This window comes from Kogia breviceps, chromosome 13 (genome assembly GCF_026419965.1).
Source record: "Kogia breviceps isolate mKogBre1 chromosome 13, mKogBre1 haplotype 1, whole genome shotgun sequence".
NCBI lineage: Eukaryota > Metazoa > Chordata > Mammalia > Artiodactyla > Physeteridae > Kogia > Kogia breviceps.
Genome location: NC_081322.1, coordinates 75,446,712 through 75,463,457, shown reverse-complemented (window position 1 = coordinate 75,463,457; position 16,746 = coordinate 75,446,712). Strand labels below are relative to the sequence as shown.

The following is a 16,746-nucleotide window of genomic DNA, read 5'->3' as shown; positions in this document are numbered from 1 at the left end:
GAAAGTGGCTGCAGTAGAGGAGATGAGTTCGGAGGCTGTTGCAGCGCTGACAAACAGTACAGACAGCGCTAATGGCAGTGGCAGTGGAGAGAGGGTGAGCGACGCTGAGACATTCTCAACAACACACAGCGGGTTTCAGTGCAGATTGGACTGAATGGATGAAGAAGAACTTTCCAAAAAAGATCAGGGTAATGGTATATTGATGATGTATGTATATTATTCAAATGTTTTCAGCTGCAGAGGGATCGGATTGGCCAAACACAGAATAGGCAGGATGCATGAAACTGCCTGCACGAAACTCTCGTAGGAGGCCCATGGAAGACTGAACATGAGAACCCAATGAAGATGCAGAGCCAAGGTACTAATGGAAAGAAAGAAATATTTTGTGACAGGAGGAGCCCACCCGTGAAGGGCCAGAAACAGAACCCACCATTCAAAGTAAATGATGAATTACTCAGGCTTTCACGTCTGGGGTTTGCACACCAAGGTAAAAGGCATATACTAATGTATGATATTAGTGGTCTGAATTTAATGAGGGGAGCAGCTGGAAGTGACCAAGTTAAAGTCTCAGATGCATATTAAGTCAGAACAATTCAAGTGAGGGTCTCTGTTTTTTGTTTGTTTATTTTTATTTTTGCGGTACGCGGGCCTCTCACTGTCGCGGCATCTCCCGTTGCGGAGCAGAAGCTCCGGACGCGCAGGCCCAGCGGCCATGGCTCACGGGCCCAGCCACTCCGCGGCACGTGGGTTCTTCCCGGACCGGGGCACGAACTCGTGTCCCCTGCATCGGCAGGCGGACTCGCAACCACTGCGCCACCAGGGAAGCCCCAAGTGAGGGGTTTTATTTGCTGACTTCAACTTAGTTTCCACAAGTAAAGGAGAAATAACACTTATCCGGCAAACCTGCTGATCACAGAGAGCTAAGAGTGAGCACAGTGTGAGATGAGGTGTCACTCAAGGTCTCCTACGGTGCATCTCAAGTCCATCTAAAACTTAACGTTTTCTGGAGATGTATGTGGGGGGAGGGAGAGCTGAACAAGCTGATTTTAAAGTTTCTATAGAAAAATCAACAAATACAAAAGAGCTAGAACAGTTAGGGGAAAAGATTAGTGGGAAGAGATTAGAGCCTACCAGATAATAAAATATTTAGTATATAATAGTTATTGTATAGTACATTAATTGTATTGATGATATTATTGTCTATTATATAATAAAATGTATATTATGTGATTGTATATTAGTTTACACACAAGAGCACACACACACACACATATATATATGTAATAGTGTTCTACTATACCTAAAGACACAGATCAATGGAATAACATAAAAAGTCAAAAAATTGATCCCTCCAAAAAGAAGAATTTATTATATGGTAAAGGCGACATTTTAGTGTGAAAAAATAAATTATTCTGTAAACGTTGTTGAGATAATTTGTTAACCATCTGAGAAAAAAAAGATATTGGATTCATATGTTACACCTGACAGCAGGATGGATCAAAGATTTTATATTAAACAATAGGAATTACAACAAAAACTCCGGAAGACACCAAGGAGAATTTTTTTAATAGCTTCAGAGCAAAGAAGGTCTTTCTAAGTGTAACACACAACTTAGAAGCAGCGTTTCACATCCTGACATATAATTTCTTGCTCAAGATGCTTGGTGAGTCCTGCCTTCTATGATGAATTTTCAAGTCCTTTCTGCAGCTTTCAAGACTCTCAGTAATCTGGTCCTGTCCTGCCAACCTTGACTTACTGCTTTCCTAAATAAATATGTATTAATCAAACCACGCTTCTCACATCCTGTTTCCAAAACTGGCGCATTCTCACTTGCATTTTTCCTATGCTATTCATTGGTTAACCTATCCTTTTTCTCTTGGTTTGTGAAGCTTCTTTTCATTGAAGTTTTTTACTGAGATAATTGTAGATTCACATGCAGTTGTGATGCTTTTTGGTTAAATATTATGATAATTTTTTTAAAAAATTATTTATTTATTTATTTATTTTTGGTTGTGTTGGGTCTTCGTTGCTGCACGTGGGCTTTCTCTACTTGCGGTGAGCAAGGGCTACTCTTCTTTGCAGGGCGCGGGCTTCTCATTGTGGTGGCTTCTCTTGTTGCGAAGCACGGGCTCTAGGCACACGGGCTCAGCAGTTGTGGCGCATGGGCTTAGTTGCTCCACGGCATGTGGGATCTTCCTGGACCAGGGAGCGAACCCGTGTCCACTGCACTGGAGCAGATTCTCAACCACTGCGCCACCCGGGGAGCCCAAAGTCAAAGTCTCCATCTTGAGGAACTTTCCAGTTATCAGGAAAAACATTTTTGGACACAGGGAAGGGTTCGTGCATATTCTGATTACAGTTTTCATGACTCTTATTCTTGAAGTCCTGTTTATCAAAGTAATCCATGAAAGATGGTCTTTGTACTTGTGGTGAAGTTGCATTTCTTTTCATAGTTCCATCCTCTTCCTCATCCTCACTGTTTATAACCATGGTCCCCAAGTCAGACTCTGACATCGTGCTATTATGTTCAGTCACGGTCTGGGCCCCTTCACTCATCATGCTGGTGGGCCTCCTGGTGGCCATGCTTTCCGAGCTAGTCTTCACCATGGTGTGGAAATACAGCTCATCTTCATCCGAATTTTCTTCTTCCTCTTCCAATTCTCACTCTATTCTTCATGTCTTTTAGCCTTGATTTCCATAGCTTCTGTGGTCAAGTCTCTTAAAATTGATACAGGTTTGGCATTCCTGATAAAAGGGTGCTGTAAAAGTTGCATTGCAGTAGCTCTCTGCTCAGGGCTATGAGGCTTTTGCAGATATCTGGGTAGAACATGAGGAGGGCTTTGTTGATGACCCTGATGGAGAATGATCTGAGGGACATCAAGGAGGAAGAAGCGACAGTCTTGGCAGCTGGACTGGACACTCTTGTGCCCTGCCTCCCATCCTCTTGGCCACTTTTTACTCTAGCCATTGCTGCAGCCACGAGATTCACGCAGAAGTAACCTGAGAGCAACCTCACTTTCTGTTCCCAGTGCTACACCCAGAGGAACCCACACGGCACCCATGTGTGCACAGCCCAGATGTGCGGGGAGTTAAGGTTTCATGAGGTGAACCTGACAACAAACGATGAAAGCAGTGGGTAAATGCTTCCTGCTTTCCTCAGTCAGAAACATTCTAGGGCAAATTCTACCCTGTCCTCCCACAGTGCTGGCAGGCTTGAGCCTCGGTTGCCACGGGAGTGACCAATGTCAGGACACACCCTGTGTTGACCTTCCCTCCTTCCCTCTCTCTCCAGTCCCCCACTCTTAGTCCCTGGGATCACTGTCCAAATTCTAAAACCCTTCATCCAAACCCTTGCCTCAGGCTCTGCTTTCAGGAGGATTCCAGGTTAAGCTGGTGACTGATTGCATATGGGTTGGCGGGTTGGGGAAAGAAAGCCAGCAGGGATGACTCCAGAGTCTCTTGTATGGGTGACTGAACCGATAGGGCTATCACTCACTATTTTATTTATTTATTTTTTTTACTTTTTTTTTTTTTTTTTTTTTTTTTTTTTTTACTTTTTCTTTTTGCAGTACGTGGGCCTCTCACTGCTGTGGCCCCTCCTGTTGCGGAGCACAGGCTCCGGACGCGCAGGGTCAGCGGCCATGGCTCACGGGCCCAGCCGCTCCGCGGCATGTGGGATCTTCCCGGACCGGGGCACGAACCCATGTCCCCTGCATCGGCAGGCAGGCTCTCAACCACTGTGCCACCAGGGAAGCCCTATCACTCACTATTAATGGAATACAGGAGGAGATGGGTTTCTTTGTGTGCGGTAGAGGCAGAGAGTAGGAACAGACGCTCACCTTGCCATAGCTATTCCCATCACAAAGCCTGATGCTTTGCAGGCGTTCAAAATATATTGAAGTTGTAAGTGGAGAGAAGAGGCAAACATTGGTGCTTGGTCCACATTTGCATCTATTATTAAGTATGTACTGAAAGTTGGGCTGGGTGTTGGCCAGGTGGCTGTGAAACGTGCTGGGATTAAAAGAGGAGATCATGTCCTATCACCTGAGAGAATTATATTTTAGTTAAACATATAAGACATATACAAATGTGAAATAATTTGAAGGATTTTAGAAGCAATACATATTAACAAGTAAAAATATATATATTATTTATATTAGCATGTAAAAAATAAATATAATTCACACCAATAATAATAATTACCTGGAGAAATAAAGATTAGCAGTAATCAAGGTTGGCTGAGGTTAATCTTATTGTCTTGGTTTATTTTTTATTTTTTTGGCCGTGCCGTATGGCTTGAGGGATCTCATTTCCCCAACCAGGGATTGAACCCAGGCCGCAGCAGTGAAAGCCCCTAGCCACTAGGCCACAAGGGAACTCCCTATTGTCTTGGTTTAGATCACTTTTCTTAATCTCATAGGGTTTTTATTTATTAATAGTGGTCAGATATGGAATGCCAGAATTATAGTGAGATTTCACCGTCAACAAAGTTTCCTCTGTCTCTTATTGAACTTGATAACTTTCTTTTATGCATCTGCTGATTCTTTTGACAAGTCTCATCCAAGAGTTTAGTTTATTTCAAAAACTGGCAGTGAGTGTTTAAAACTCTGCAGAGTGGTGAAGGGGCAGCCATCTCACTATAAAAGTCATACCAGGGGCCTCCCTGGTGGCTCAGTGGTTAAGAATCTGCCAGCCAATGCTGGGGACACGGGTTCGAGCCCTGGTCCGGGAAGATCCCACATGCCCCAGAGCAACTAAGCCCATGCACCACAACTACTGAGCCTGCGCTCTAGAGCCCTCGAGCCACAACTACTGAGCCCACGTGCCACAACTACTGAAGCTCGTGCGCCTAGAGCCCGTGCTCGGCAACAAGAGAAGCCACCGCAACGAGAAGCCTGTGCACTGCAACAAAGAGTGGCTCCCTCTCGCCACAACTAGAGAAAGCCCGAGCACAGGAATGAAGACCCAACACAGGCAAAAATAAAAACAAATAAATTAATTAATTTTTAAAAAACCCTCCCCTTAAAAAAAAAAGTCATACCGGTATAACCTTCCTCTTCAATGCAAAAAAAAAAAAAAAAAAAAGAAAGAGTATAGAAACATTTAGCTACATGTTGATACAATTCCATTGTGTTTTTAGTTTGTAATATGAAATGCAGAGCCATTTTTTAAAAGCTTCATTTGACTTGAAATCAAGTAGGCTTTGGTTAAAATTCTTTCGTTTAATCATGAATGAAGATTCGTGTCATGTCAGGGAAGTCTCCTGACATGGTGCCATATCCCTCTGCTTAGTTTCTATCCTCCCTGTAGTCGAAAGTATTTAGCCTTGTCCTTCCATTTCCAGCCACTAGAGGGCAAGGCTGCTGCAGCTAACAGATTCTAAGACTTGTTTTGAGAGAGCCTGAGAGAAGCAAGCATTTTTCCAATTACACACTATCTAATTCAATTTACAGTTATTAGAAAAACTGCCAGCTCTTTCATGTTAATTTTGACATTTTCATAAGTATTTGCAATTAGAATTCAAGCTGAGATTCCAATAAATCTCTTAGATGTTTTACACTTTCTTTTCCTGTCTTTAGACTTCACGAAATATTTTTAAGAACAGAAAGGAGGTCGTTCTGCCTTTGGGGAATTTATGCTGTGTATGTAAAACAGTTGGGCAGTGAAAAAATATTACAATTTGGCAAAGCAAATTGAGGAAAACTACAGAGGTGTGCCAGGTTCTGGAAAACAAGTGTAGGATATGAAATTCAAAATTTTAACACAGATAAATCGAGCCATTAGTTTTTTACTTTATATAAAACTTCACCGCATAACTTCTTTGAACAGCAAGCTCCCTGGCTGCATTTAAGAAACATTATTTTAAAGGACATTTCCTGACTGCATTGAAAGTGTAGATCTATTCATCCATGTCTTTCAATTTAGCATTTACTGTATTTTATGAACTGGCCTGCATTTAAAGAGTGACGCACATCTCTTTGGAAAAATGGCATTGGATTCTAAATGCCTCATCGGCCAAATAAGAAGATGTCTTCATGCTAAAATATTTTATTCATCAAAGTACTTACTCTCTGTTTTATTGCCTAAAGCACGCTTCCTAAAGTGAGATATTAAATGTACAGTATAATATACTCTTTGGTTTCCCACTTCAGTTTAAAAGAAAGCCTGACTTAAGATCTACACAGAGTATTCATAAATACAACAAATCTTACACAATACCATCAAACTCCTTTAATGACATTTATTTGCACACGCCAACTAAACGTCTAACAAATAAAAAAAAAATTCCTGAGGGGAAGGCAAATAGAGCTTTTCCAAATGTGCAGAGGATATAGAAAGTAAGCTTCTAGAAGATATTCGGGAGGTATATCTCTCAGTAAAAATAGCTCCTGCTAATACAGACAAGAATGGATGTGTTGTTATTTCTCAGTAGTTCTCAGCCTTAGCTACATGTTGGCCTCACTTCGGGCTTTTAAAAAGTCCCAAAGCCCAGCCTGAACCCCTGACCAATTAAACCAGAGTCTTTGGGTGTGGGACCCAGGCATCAGTAGCTTTAAAAGCCTCCCAGGTGATTCCAACGAGTGGCCAGGCTGAGAACCACCACCTTTATAAATCTGAGCCATCTGTCCCAGCTGGGGTGCAGGGCTGAGCCCCCAGCAAGGAGGCAGCTGCAGCTGGTCGCTGACTCACAGTGAGACGCAGGGGTACGGAACAGATGAGCTCAGCTGACAGGTGGCCAGCAGGACGCACCTGGCTGCGCTCTGGCAGCTTGGATTTGATGCTCCTGATGGGACCTTCCATTGAGAAAGCAGGTCAGGCAAAGCGGATTTGGCAGCCTCCTCGGGGACATCTGGAGAATCGCTTCTCAGTCCCAAAGCTCCTCCCCCATCACCACCCCTGCCCCTAGAGCCGCTCCTCGCACATGGTCCTCGCTCCATAAATACCTGCTCCTTGATTCTTTATCTCCCCCTTGATCACTGCAGTAGCCTCAGATTAACTGGAGCCCTTTTCTACTCTGTATATTGAAGCGAAAGTAATTTTTTTTCCAAAATGTAAGTTTCCGCATCCTATGTAAACATGCTCCCCCATCCCCAGCCCTGCTTTAAATCCCCTAGTGTCTCCCCAGCCCTCTTGAACAAGCCCTGGGAGGTTCTGTGGGGCCGACTCCCCCCTGCCCACACTATGCCACAGGACCTTTACACGTGCTGTTCCGAATGTCGGGATATGCTTCTTTCTCCTCTTTCCCTTCACATCCTAGTTCAACCATCACTTCTCTGACTTCGAGACTTGCCCGCTACCCCATTCTATGCACATCTCTCTGTGTTGTAAAATGTGATGCAGTTACTATTTCACATGACTCTGTGTGGTTTGGGGATTAATACCTGTTTCCCTCTCAGGACTCTGAGCTCTGTGAGGACAGACACGGGGTCTATTTTTGCTCAGCGTTTTATTTCCAGTTCTCATTATTGTGCTTGTCACACAGAATACTAAATCAATATTTATTGAATGAATAAATGAATGATGAATGAGTCGATGGATGGATGAATAAGTCACCCGTAGGAGGAAAAATAAAATGTATGACTGGCCCCTGGATTTTGCAGACCAGAGACAGGAAAGCCCGAGTTTGGTGCCAGTGCATGGCAGCAGGCCACAGTGGAAAGCAGACGTGGGCTCCCCACCGGTGGCTCGGACAAGCCAAGGTTCAGAAGGCCTGTCATGCTCACAACCCCTCCACAGTCCCCTCAGTCCCTGCCGTCCTAGGTGACACCGTGGTGGGCAGGATAATAGACCCCAAAGACGTCTACACTCTTAATGCCTGGGACCTGTGAACATGGGACCTTATACAGCAAAAAGGATCCTGCAGATGTGATTAACGTTACAGTCCTTGAGATGCGGAGATGATTCTAGATTATCTGGGTGGGCCCAGGCAATTCACAGAAATCTTTAAAAGTGGAGAACCCTTCTCAGCTGGTTAGAGAAATGAGATGGAAGAAGAAGGAGGAGAGGGCTTCCCTGGTGGCGCAGTGGTTAAGAATCCGCCTGCCGAGGCAGGAGACACGGGTTCGAGCCCTGGTCCGGGAAGATCCCACATGCCGCGGAGCAACTAAGCCCGTGCACCACAACTACTGAGCCTGCGCTCTAGAGCCCCTGAGCCACAGCTGCGGAGCCCGCGTGCCACAACTACTGAAGCCCACGTGCCTAGAGCCCGTGCTCCTCAACTGCATTGAGAAGTTCGCGCACTGCAATGAAGAGTAGCCCCCGCTCGCCGCAACTAGGGAAAGCCCACGTGCAGCAACGAAGACCCAACACAGCCATAAATAAATGAAATAAAATTTTTTTAAAAAAAGAAGAAGGGGGAGAAATGTCAAGCTTGGGAGGTACTCAACCCACCACCAGTTACCTGGAAGATGGAGGGAAGGAGCCACGGTTTAAGGAGCGTACATGCCTCTAGAGAATGAGAACGGCACACATCTGACCACCAGCAAGAAAATGGGATCTCAGTCTCCAACCACAGGACATGGAGTCTCAACCACCCAGATGAACAGGGAAATGGGTCTTCCCCTCAAGCCTTCAGAAAGGAATCAGCTTTGGAGACTTCCCTGGTGGTCCAGGGGTTAAGAATCCCCCTTCCGGTGCAGGGGGTGTGGGTTCGGTTAGGGAGCTAAGATTCCACTATGGCTCGTGCCGAAAACCCAAAACAGAAAAACAGAAGCAGTATTGTAACAAATAAAGACTTTAAAAAATGGTCCACATAAAAAAAAAAAAAAATCTTAAAAAAAGAAAATCAGCTTTGCCAACACCTTGAGTCTAGCCCAGTGGGACTGGTGTCAGACTGCTGACCTACAGAACTGGAAGATTAGAAATATCGGTAGTTTGGGCTTCCCTGGTGGCGCCGTGGTTGAGAGTTCGCCTGCCGATGCAGGGGACGCGGGTTCGTGCCCCGGTCCGGGAGGATCCCACGTGCCGCGGAGCGGCTGGGCCCGTGAGCCGTGGCCGCTGAGCCTGCGCGTCCAGAGCCTGTGCTCCGCAACCGGAGAGGCCACAGCAGTGAGAGGCCTGCCTAGCACAAAAAAAAAAAAAAAAAAAGAAAAAAGAAATATCGGTAGTTTAACCCACTAAGTGTGTGGCAAATTGCCACAGCAGTGATGGGAAATGAACACAAACACTATACCTGGAGGTGACTCCATCCTGTCCCATCTGTCTGACCACGCCCTTGACCACAGCACGGATGAGACTTGTCCCAGGGGCAGCTGAACATGACCTATGGCTGGTCAGAGAGCAAGTGGATGAATAAGTCACCCTTAGAAGCCTGGATGTGAGCTACAGAGAAACACCAGGAAGCATCCATCGTGGGAGCAGAGAGGAGAGCACAGCAGGCGGCTGAAGTGTGTCAAGAACCAGGGAACAGGGAGAAGGGAACCCCTGGGCTGACCGGGTGCCCACATAATCCGGTCGCTGGACCCGGCTCCCGTTGTGCACCACTTCTAGTTTTCCCGCAGGGAGGCTGCGCTGCGCAATGCTCTTTGCTCTTCCCATGTGTCCTGGCTTTGCGTGGCATCTCCTGGTCTTTGCTGGAACTTGTGGCCCTTCTGTCCTCATTACCAGATACATCCTAATGATAACGCTTACTTTTCTCTTCCCCTGAGGCAACCTGAGTGGACCTGAACTCCTTGTAACTAATGCAGCCTAACACACTTCCTCATGTTCAAGGTTTGGTCTTATCCACTTAGCCTCTCGGAGTTGCCTCCCTAGTCTACACAGTAAGTCCCCTACATACGAACCTTCAAGTTGTGGACTTTCAAAGACGCGAACGCGCGTTCGCGTGTCCAATCAGGTAAGTGAGTTCGTGTGTCCGGTGTACGCTGTCACGTGCGTGCATCCTCTACAAGTGGTTGTGCTTTTCTGTACTTTACTGTACAGTTCTGTACAGAATACAGTGGTACAGGATCTTTATTTCAAGCCCAGGATGTCTGGAAGCAAGCGTAAAAGCAGTGGTGATGTAGCTGCTACCACTGTACTTTTCAAGGTACTGTATTGTAAGATTAAAAATGTTTTCTTTATTTTTTGTATTTGTTTTTCACGTATTATTTGTGTGAAAAGTATTATAAACCTATTACAGTGCAGTACTATTGATCTATATACCGACCGTGTTAGCTGGGTACCTAGGCTAACTGTGTTGGACTTATGAACAAATTGGGCTATGAATGTGCTCTTGGGATGGAACTCGTTCGTATGTAGGGGTCTTACTGTAAAAGGGGGTTGAAGGGGGGGGTACTAATACCTACACCAGAGGATGCCCTGGGGATGAATGCGCTAATATGGGGACAGCCCGCTGACTGTATCAAGCCACACACTCGGCTGTGTGCGTGGCTATTCGGTGACATCTCAGGTGGTGGCTGGTGGCGTTCTGTTCTCCCCTCACAAAGGCTCCAAGCTCACAGCTCTCTCACGACCCCTCCTTTCCCGGCAAATCCCTTTGTTGTTTCCTGCTCGCGCCTCGTACCTCTCCTCCTTCTATGCCCATCAACTTCTCTGTCTCAGGCTCCCAGAGATACTCCCTGTATTGCTAAACTGCAGAACCGGTCTTTGGTTCTGAAAACACCTGCGACCCCTGCTTTCGACATACTTCAGGACAAATGGATGTCAAAGACATGTCTCTCCGGGGGGGCTCCTTTGTCCTCTGCGCGGCTCACAGCATGTCAGAGCCTGCCAGCCCGCGCACCGATCCTCCCCACCCCTCGGGGGTCAGAACGTGCTGCTTCAGTGACTTTACAACCGCGTGCCTACACCAGCTTAAGTTTCCAAGTAAATAAACACGGGACAAATGGGTGCCAGCAGGCTAGGATCAAAACGTGTCTCCAGCTGTTGGGAACACAAAGAGAAGCTGTTTCCTTAGAAACGGATTCCCAGGAGAAGGGGTCTAGTGGGGCCATCGGAGATCTCAGCAGAAGCCACATGGACCTGATGGTTCAGGACACGGCCCAGAGTGGCCTGAGCCACAAGAGAACAGCAGCCCCTGCTGGCTCCCCGGAGGAGAGAAGCTCCCTGGATCTATAGAAAAAAAACGGTCTCGTGGAGCCGCTGATAGAGCCAGGGGTGTGAAAGCATCAATGCTGAAACGTGTTTTGTAAAGTTTTAGCTTTCAAAGCACCTCTGTATAGAATGTTCAATTTCTTTTCTCAAGAAGCCTGTGATACAGGCAAGGTAATATGTTCCCATCGTACAGATGAGAAGAGTAAGGTTCGCAAAGGCTAAAGCATTGGCTGAGTCACCCAGCTAGGGCAGATGAGAGCACAACCTACGTACGCCATGTCCTGGGCCGTTAGCTCAGCCTGCAATCATAAGCCAAATTTGAACTAGTTGGAGACAAAGAACTTTCTTACCTTCAAAGATTTGGAAAACAGAGATATTTACTGAAATACGTAAAAAGCAGATGATCCAAATCCCTTATTTGTTTTCTTCCTTTAAGAAAACATGATGCTTTAGGGATGAAGGCACAGCCTGAGGTTTCATTCCCAGGACAGCCTCAGCCAGTCAGAACAGAGTGGAAATTTCCAGAAACGAGTATTTCATACATACAACTTCCAAAGCTAAAGGATGCTCAGAGTCCAAAGCTTTCAAGCAGATTAAAATGCATAGCTTTCTGAAAATCTTTGCTGACGCTGGCCAATGTTCAGGCTTCTCCAGAATCCAAATGGGCCAACATGATTCACTGAATTCTTTATGAATTAAGAAGCTGTAAATTACCATCTTTTTTTTTTTTTTTTTCCAAACATGCATTACTTTCCACGCTTTATAGCCAAGATGAATAAACAGTATCACAGAGGCAGTTTTCTCCCTGGGAAAATGCCCTCCTCTCTCTTCCTGCTCTTCAAGTGGAAGATCACCTAGTGAAGGATGGTCTGGTGAAGTTGCAGTAAGTTTGGGTAAGGAGCCCAACTTGGTATTTTTTGGAGTTTCAAAGTGCTAAGTGCCGTCTCTGCAGAACATTTTACCATGAAACTTTCTCAGGCCAGGTTGTAGGCAAACAGCAAGCACAAATCACACACGTGTAACTGACAGAGTAGAAATGGCAGGTGACTGGAAACTCAGAGACTGGAAAAGGAGTGGCTTCGGCAGGAATGAGATTCTCCCCCCTTTGCTGGTAAATCACAACAGTTGCTCCTCATGAGCAGACATTCATTCTCATTAACTGCATTCTGGGTGCCAGGTATTTCCCTGCCCTGGAAATAACGCTGCCTGAACTCCAGCTGGAGAAGAGTCTCAAGTGCTGGAACGTGTCAAAGTGTGTCTGGGCTCAGACCTACCCCACCTCCTGAGTCGAAAACCAAAAACGGACGCAGCTACATCTGCACTCTGGCTCTGGACAAAGAGAAACGAGCCTAAGAGAACTGCCTTTTCACAGCGTGGCTGCTATAAGTTGAATTTGTATCCGTTCTAGCAATAATTTATTGTAAAATTATTTCCTGATAAATACAAGTGAAGATTGGTTTGGGAAGAAACAGAAACTTTTAGAAAAATCTAATTGTTTCCAGAAAATACGGAAAACAGCTATAAGATGCTTGGGTGTTTGAAAAAAAAATGTTGTAACAGCTATGTCTTTGTAAAGATGTGTCAGACAAAATGATTTAGCTCAAAAAGCATGGAACTCGGCTCAGTCCTCTTCTCCCTTTACCTACCATTCAGGAAGTCAAACACAAGGTCCAAGTGATCCAGCAACACAGCAGTGGAGTCAGGACAGCCTCTATGCCTGGCAGGACCCCTAACCCATCACTAGACCCAGGCCCTGTTCCTACATCTGTGAAATGAGAGGTTCCTCATGACCGACCTCCAGGGACCCTGCGAATCCTACGATCCCTGCACCCTTTTCCATTTTCTTCCCAACCACCCGGCATGAGAGATGATAATATTTCAGCCCCAGAGGCTCCGGCCCTCTCTCAGCTGTATGCTAAGCAGCTCTGCAAGGCTCACGGCCAGGAGCAGAGCTGCCTGATTTTTGGCAACTGGATAAAGCAAGTGGCTTCGGAGCGCTGAGATCTGGAATCATGTGGGGATATCGGTGGACCCATTTCGGGCCACCCCCCGTGACTCTGTGTGTGGGTAGCTAGCAGGGAGAGGCCTCACCGTGAGGTCCCCCGAGGGGGTGGCCTGCCCTGCTTGCCCCCTCTGGCGCGGGGTTACCCTGCGTGCATCTCCTTTTGGGCCTTCACGCCCAGGCGGGGCCTCACTGAGGGGACCAGGTCTCCTCACAGCTGCCCTGCACCCCAGCGAGACACAAACAACACCCTCTTTTGAGTGAAACAACTGACCACCCAGGCTTGCCAAAATGAGGACAGGCTGTGAAAGGGGGCAGTTTTATTTCAAGGGTCTGATGGGACCAAGGAGATGGAATGAAGAGTTTCAGCTATTAACAAAAAAGGCTGTAGACTGTCTTCTTCCAAATAAACAAACCATCCTTTGAACAAGAAAACAGCCCTCCTAACGGGGTCAGGCTAGAGCTGGATCATAAAGGAGTCACGTGTCCCTGGGGCCCCTCTCCACTCCTGCTCCCCTGATTTCTTCCTCTGCTACTTTTGGGAGCCCAGTGCTCTCCTGCTGGGGTCTTGCCAAGGAATGAGCTGAGCTCATCTGACAACGGCCCTTCCCAGGACACACTGCTTTACTTTTGGAACGGGGGCCCCTGCAAATCTCTAAGGGTAGAATTCCAGGCAGGGAAATTTCCCCGGAATCTCTCATAGCACAGCATAAAGACTCTTCAAAAATATAAGAGTTGCCTCCATGACCAACTTTCAACATTTTATGGGCTTAAAAAAAAAAGACTAAACCATGAGTTTTTTCTCTCATGTTTACAAAATTTCTCTCGCTAATGATTACAACTTATTGTTTGTGTGAAGACTATGTTCTGTGGAATGATTTACAGGATGGCAAAAACTTGACAGGGTAGAAAAACGTAGAAGATTCCCCCAACTCCATATCAACTACATTATAACTGTATTAATATTTTTGTTGTTGTTTATTGTATTAAGTAGAGTATATTGAGGCTTCTACTAATTCAGCCCCTCTTCTGAGTACCAAGGACATAGATGGAACTCTGACCTTATCTTGTCCTCAAAGAGGTTATAGGCTGTTGGGAGGACAGAAGAGATGTGAAGACATTATATCACCCAGAGAAATGACATGGCCAGTCAGTGCAGAACCTGGTGGGAGCACTGAAGATGAATATGGCGACATCCATGTACAGCTGTGTAGGTTGTGCACTGCACAACTTTGGGGTCTCCATCCCACAGACCCCATTTTCAATAGAACCCCTGGAAACTTTGAGTGTGAGGAGGCTTGTGAGACTTCAGAACAAGCACTCAGGTGTCAGATATAGGTCTAGAGCAGCAGGGAGGAGTCCTGACTCCCAGAAAGAAGGGGGAGAATTGCTGAGGATGTTTGAAGGCTCATGAGATGACACATCCCCTGCTGGGAGGAGGGCTCTGCTCCTCCTCCCAGCAGGGGATGTGGAGATACGGGAGAAAGCATCACTGATTAAGGTGTGTAAAATTTGCGGCAAGGGCTTAATTTCCAAAATATAAAAACACCTCATACAACTCAACAACAACAAAGCAAACAGCCCAATCAAGAAATGGGCAGAAGACCTAAGTAGACATTTCTCCGAAGAAGAAGTACAAATGGCAAATGACCAATGGTGCATGAAAAGATGCTCAACATCGCTAATTATTAGGAAATGCAAATCGAAACTACAACGAGGTACCACTTCACACTGGTCAGAATGGCCATCATTAAAAAGTCTACAAATAACAAATGCTGGAGACGATTTGGAGAAAAGGAAACCCTCCTACACTGTTGGTGGGAATGTAAGTTGGTACAGCCACTATGGAAAACAGTATGGAGGTTCCTCAGAAAACTAAAAACAGAATTACCATATGATCCAGCAATCCCACTCCCGGGCAAATATCCAGACAAAACTCTAATCCAAAAAGACACATGCACCCCTATGTTCACAGCAGCACTATTCACAATAGCCAAAACATGGAAACAACCTAGATGACAGATGAATGGATAAAGAAGATGTGGTACATATATACAATGGAATACTACTCAGTCATAAAAAGGAATGTAATAATGTCATTTGCAGCAACATGGATACAACTAGAGATTATCATACTAAGTGAAGTAAGTCAGACAGAGAAAGACAAATACCACATGATATCACTTATACGTGGACTCTAAAATATGACACAAATGAATGTATCTACGAAACCAACAGACTCACGGACGTAGAGAACAGACTGGTGGTTGCCAAGGGGGAGGGGTTCGGGGGAGGGATGTAGTGGGAGATTGGGGTGAGCAGATGTAAGCTATTATATATGGAATGGATAAACAACAAGGTCCTACCGTATAACACAGAGAACTACATTCAGTATCCTATGATAAACCACGATGGAAAAGGATATAAAAAAAAGAATGTATAAATATGTATAAACGAGTCACTTTGCTGTACAGCAGAAATTAACACAACATTGTAAATCAACTATACTTCAATAAAAAAGGGTGTGAACGATTTGGGGTTATTCATGTTACTTCCCAACTCAAAGTTACTGCAGTGCCTCCCAGGGCCTTATATGATCTGTGGTCTCCAAGACGTACCCCTCTGAATTTACCTCCTGCCACTTCCCTCACCCCACACCTCACTCTATAGCAGCCACTCTGTTCTCCCTGCTGATTTCTGAATGAGCACACAAGTGCCCACTCCAGGCCTTTGGTCCAGCTGCCCCCTCCACTTGGAGCTGCATTCTCCCAACCGACCGAGTGACAATTCCACTTCTCATTCTAATTGTTGCTTATATGCCAGATCCAATGCCTTCCCTGACCTGCTTGTTAACGTCGCACGGCAGCCTGTCCCTCATCTCCCTCCCTGCATGATGGACCCCTGGGACTGCCCCTCCACTTTCCCGAATCACTTTTCATCTGCTGGTAGACTATGAATTTACTTATTACCTACATTAATATTTGAAGAGTGGGATTCATAAAGCCTGTTTCCATATCTTTGGTTTTTCAGCATCTTCTGCTACACTCGGTTCTAACTTTTGTAGTATCAGCCTGAGCCAGAAACTTTGTAGTATATTTTGATTACATGGAAGGTGCTATGTGTTTGCAAAAAAACATATGCTAATCAGGCCAATACAAACTATAAAGATGTTATTCCTCTAGTAAGTGGTTCTCTACTCTGAATATGTACTTGTCGCTGAATAAAAGAGCCATATTCATAACATGTAGTTTAAAGAAAGAGATCAGAGTTTTTGCCATCAAAAGTGAAAAAGAAAAAGAAATAAAAGCCACTTTAAAAATATACCATCAGAATATTTCATTGAAGCATTAGGTAGTTGAACAAATGCTAAATGGTGAGTGAAAAGCCTTGGTTTCTAGCGTTGGCCCATCTATAACTAGTTGTGTAGCACTGGATACGATCCTTAACTTCTGTGCACCTCAGTTTTCTCAACTCTCATTGTGAATTTTAAGACACGAAAGTGACATTATCGCAAAATGCTCCATCCTCCAAACACATACGTTTATCATGCTTTTTAAAATCAAATGAGGAAAGAGACGTTCTGGCGTTGTGCTGGAACTGTGACGAACGATACTCTTCTTTAGCTCGAGGATGCTGCTGTGCACACACCAGCGGTGGGCATGGGCTGTGGGTTACACGCCAGCCGTGGAAGCAGATCTGCACAGAGCCCT

At 45.4% G+C, this 16,746-nt stretch overlaps 1 protein-coding gene across 2 annotated transcripts in view; it reads right to left on the bottom strand.

Annotated features, from left to right (window-relative positions):
• Positions 1–16,746, bottom strand: part of UST (uronyl 2-sulfotransferase) — a 284,549-nt gene that overhangs the window by 83,666 nt on the left and 184,137 nt on the right. The gene's annotated exons all lie outside the window — the stretch shown is intronic.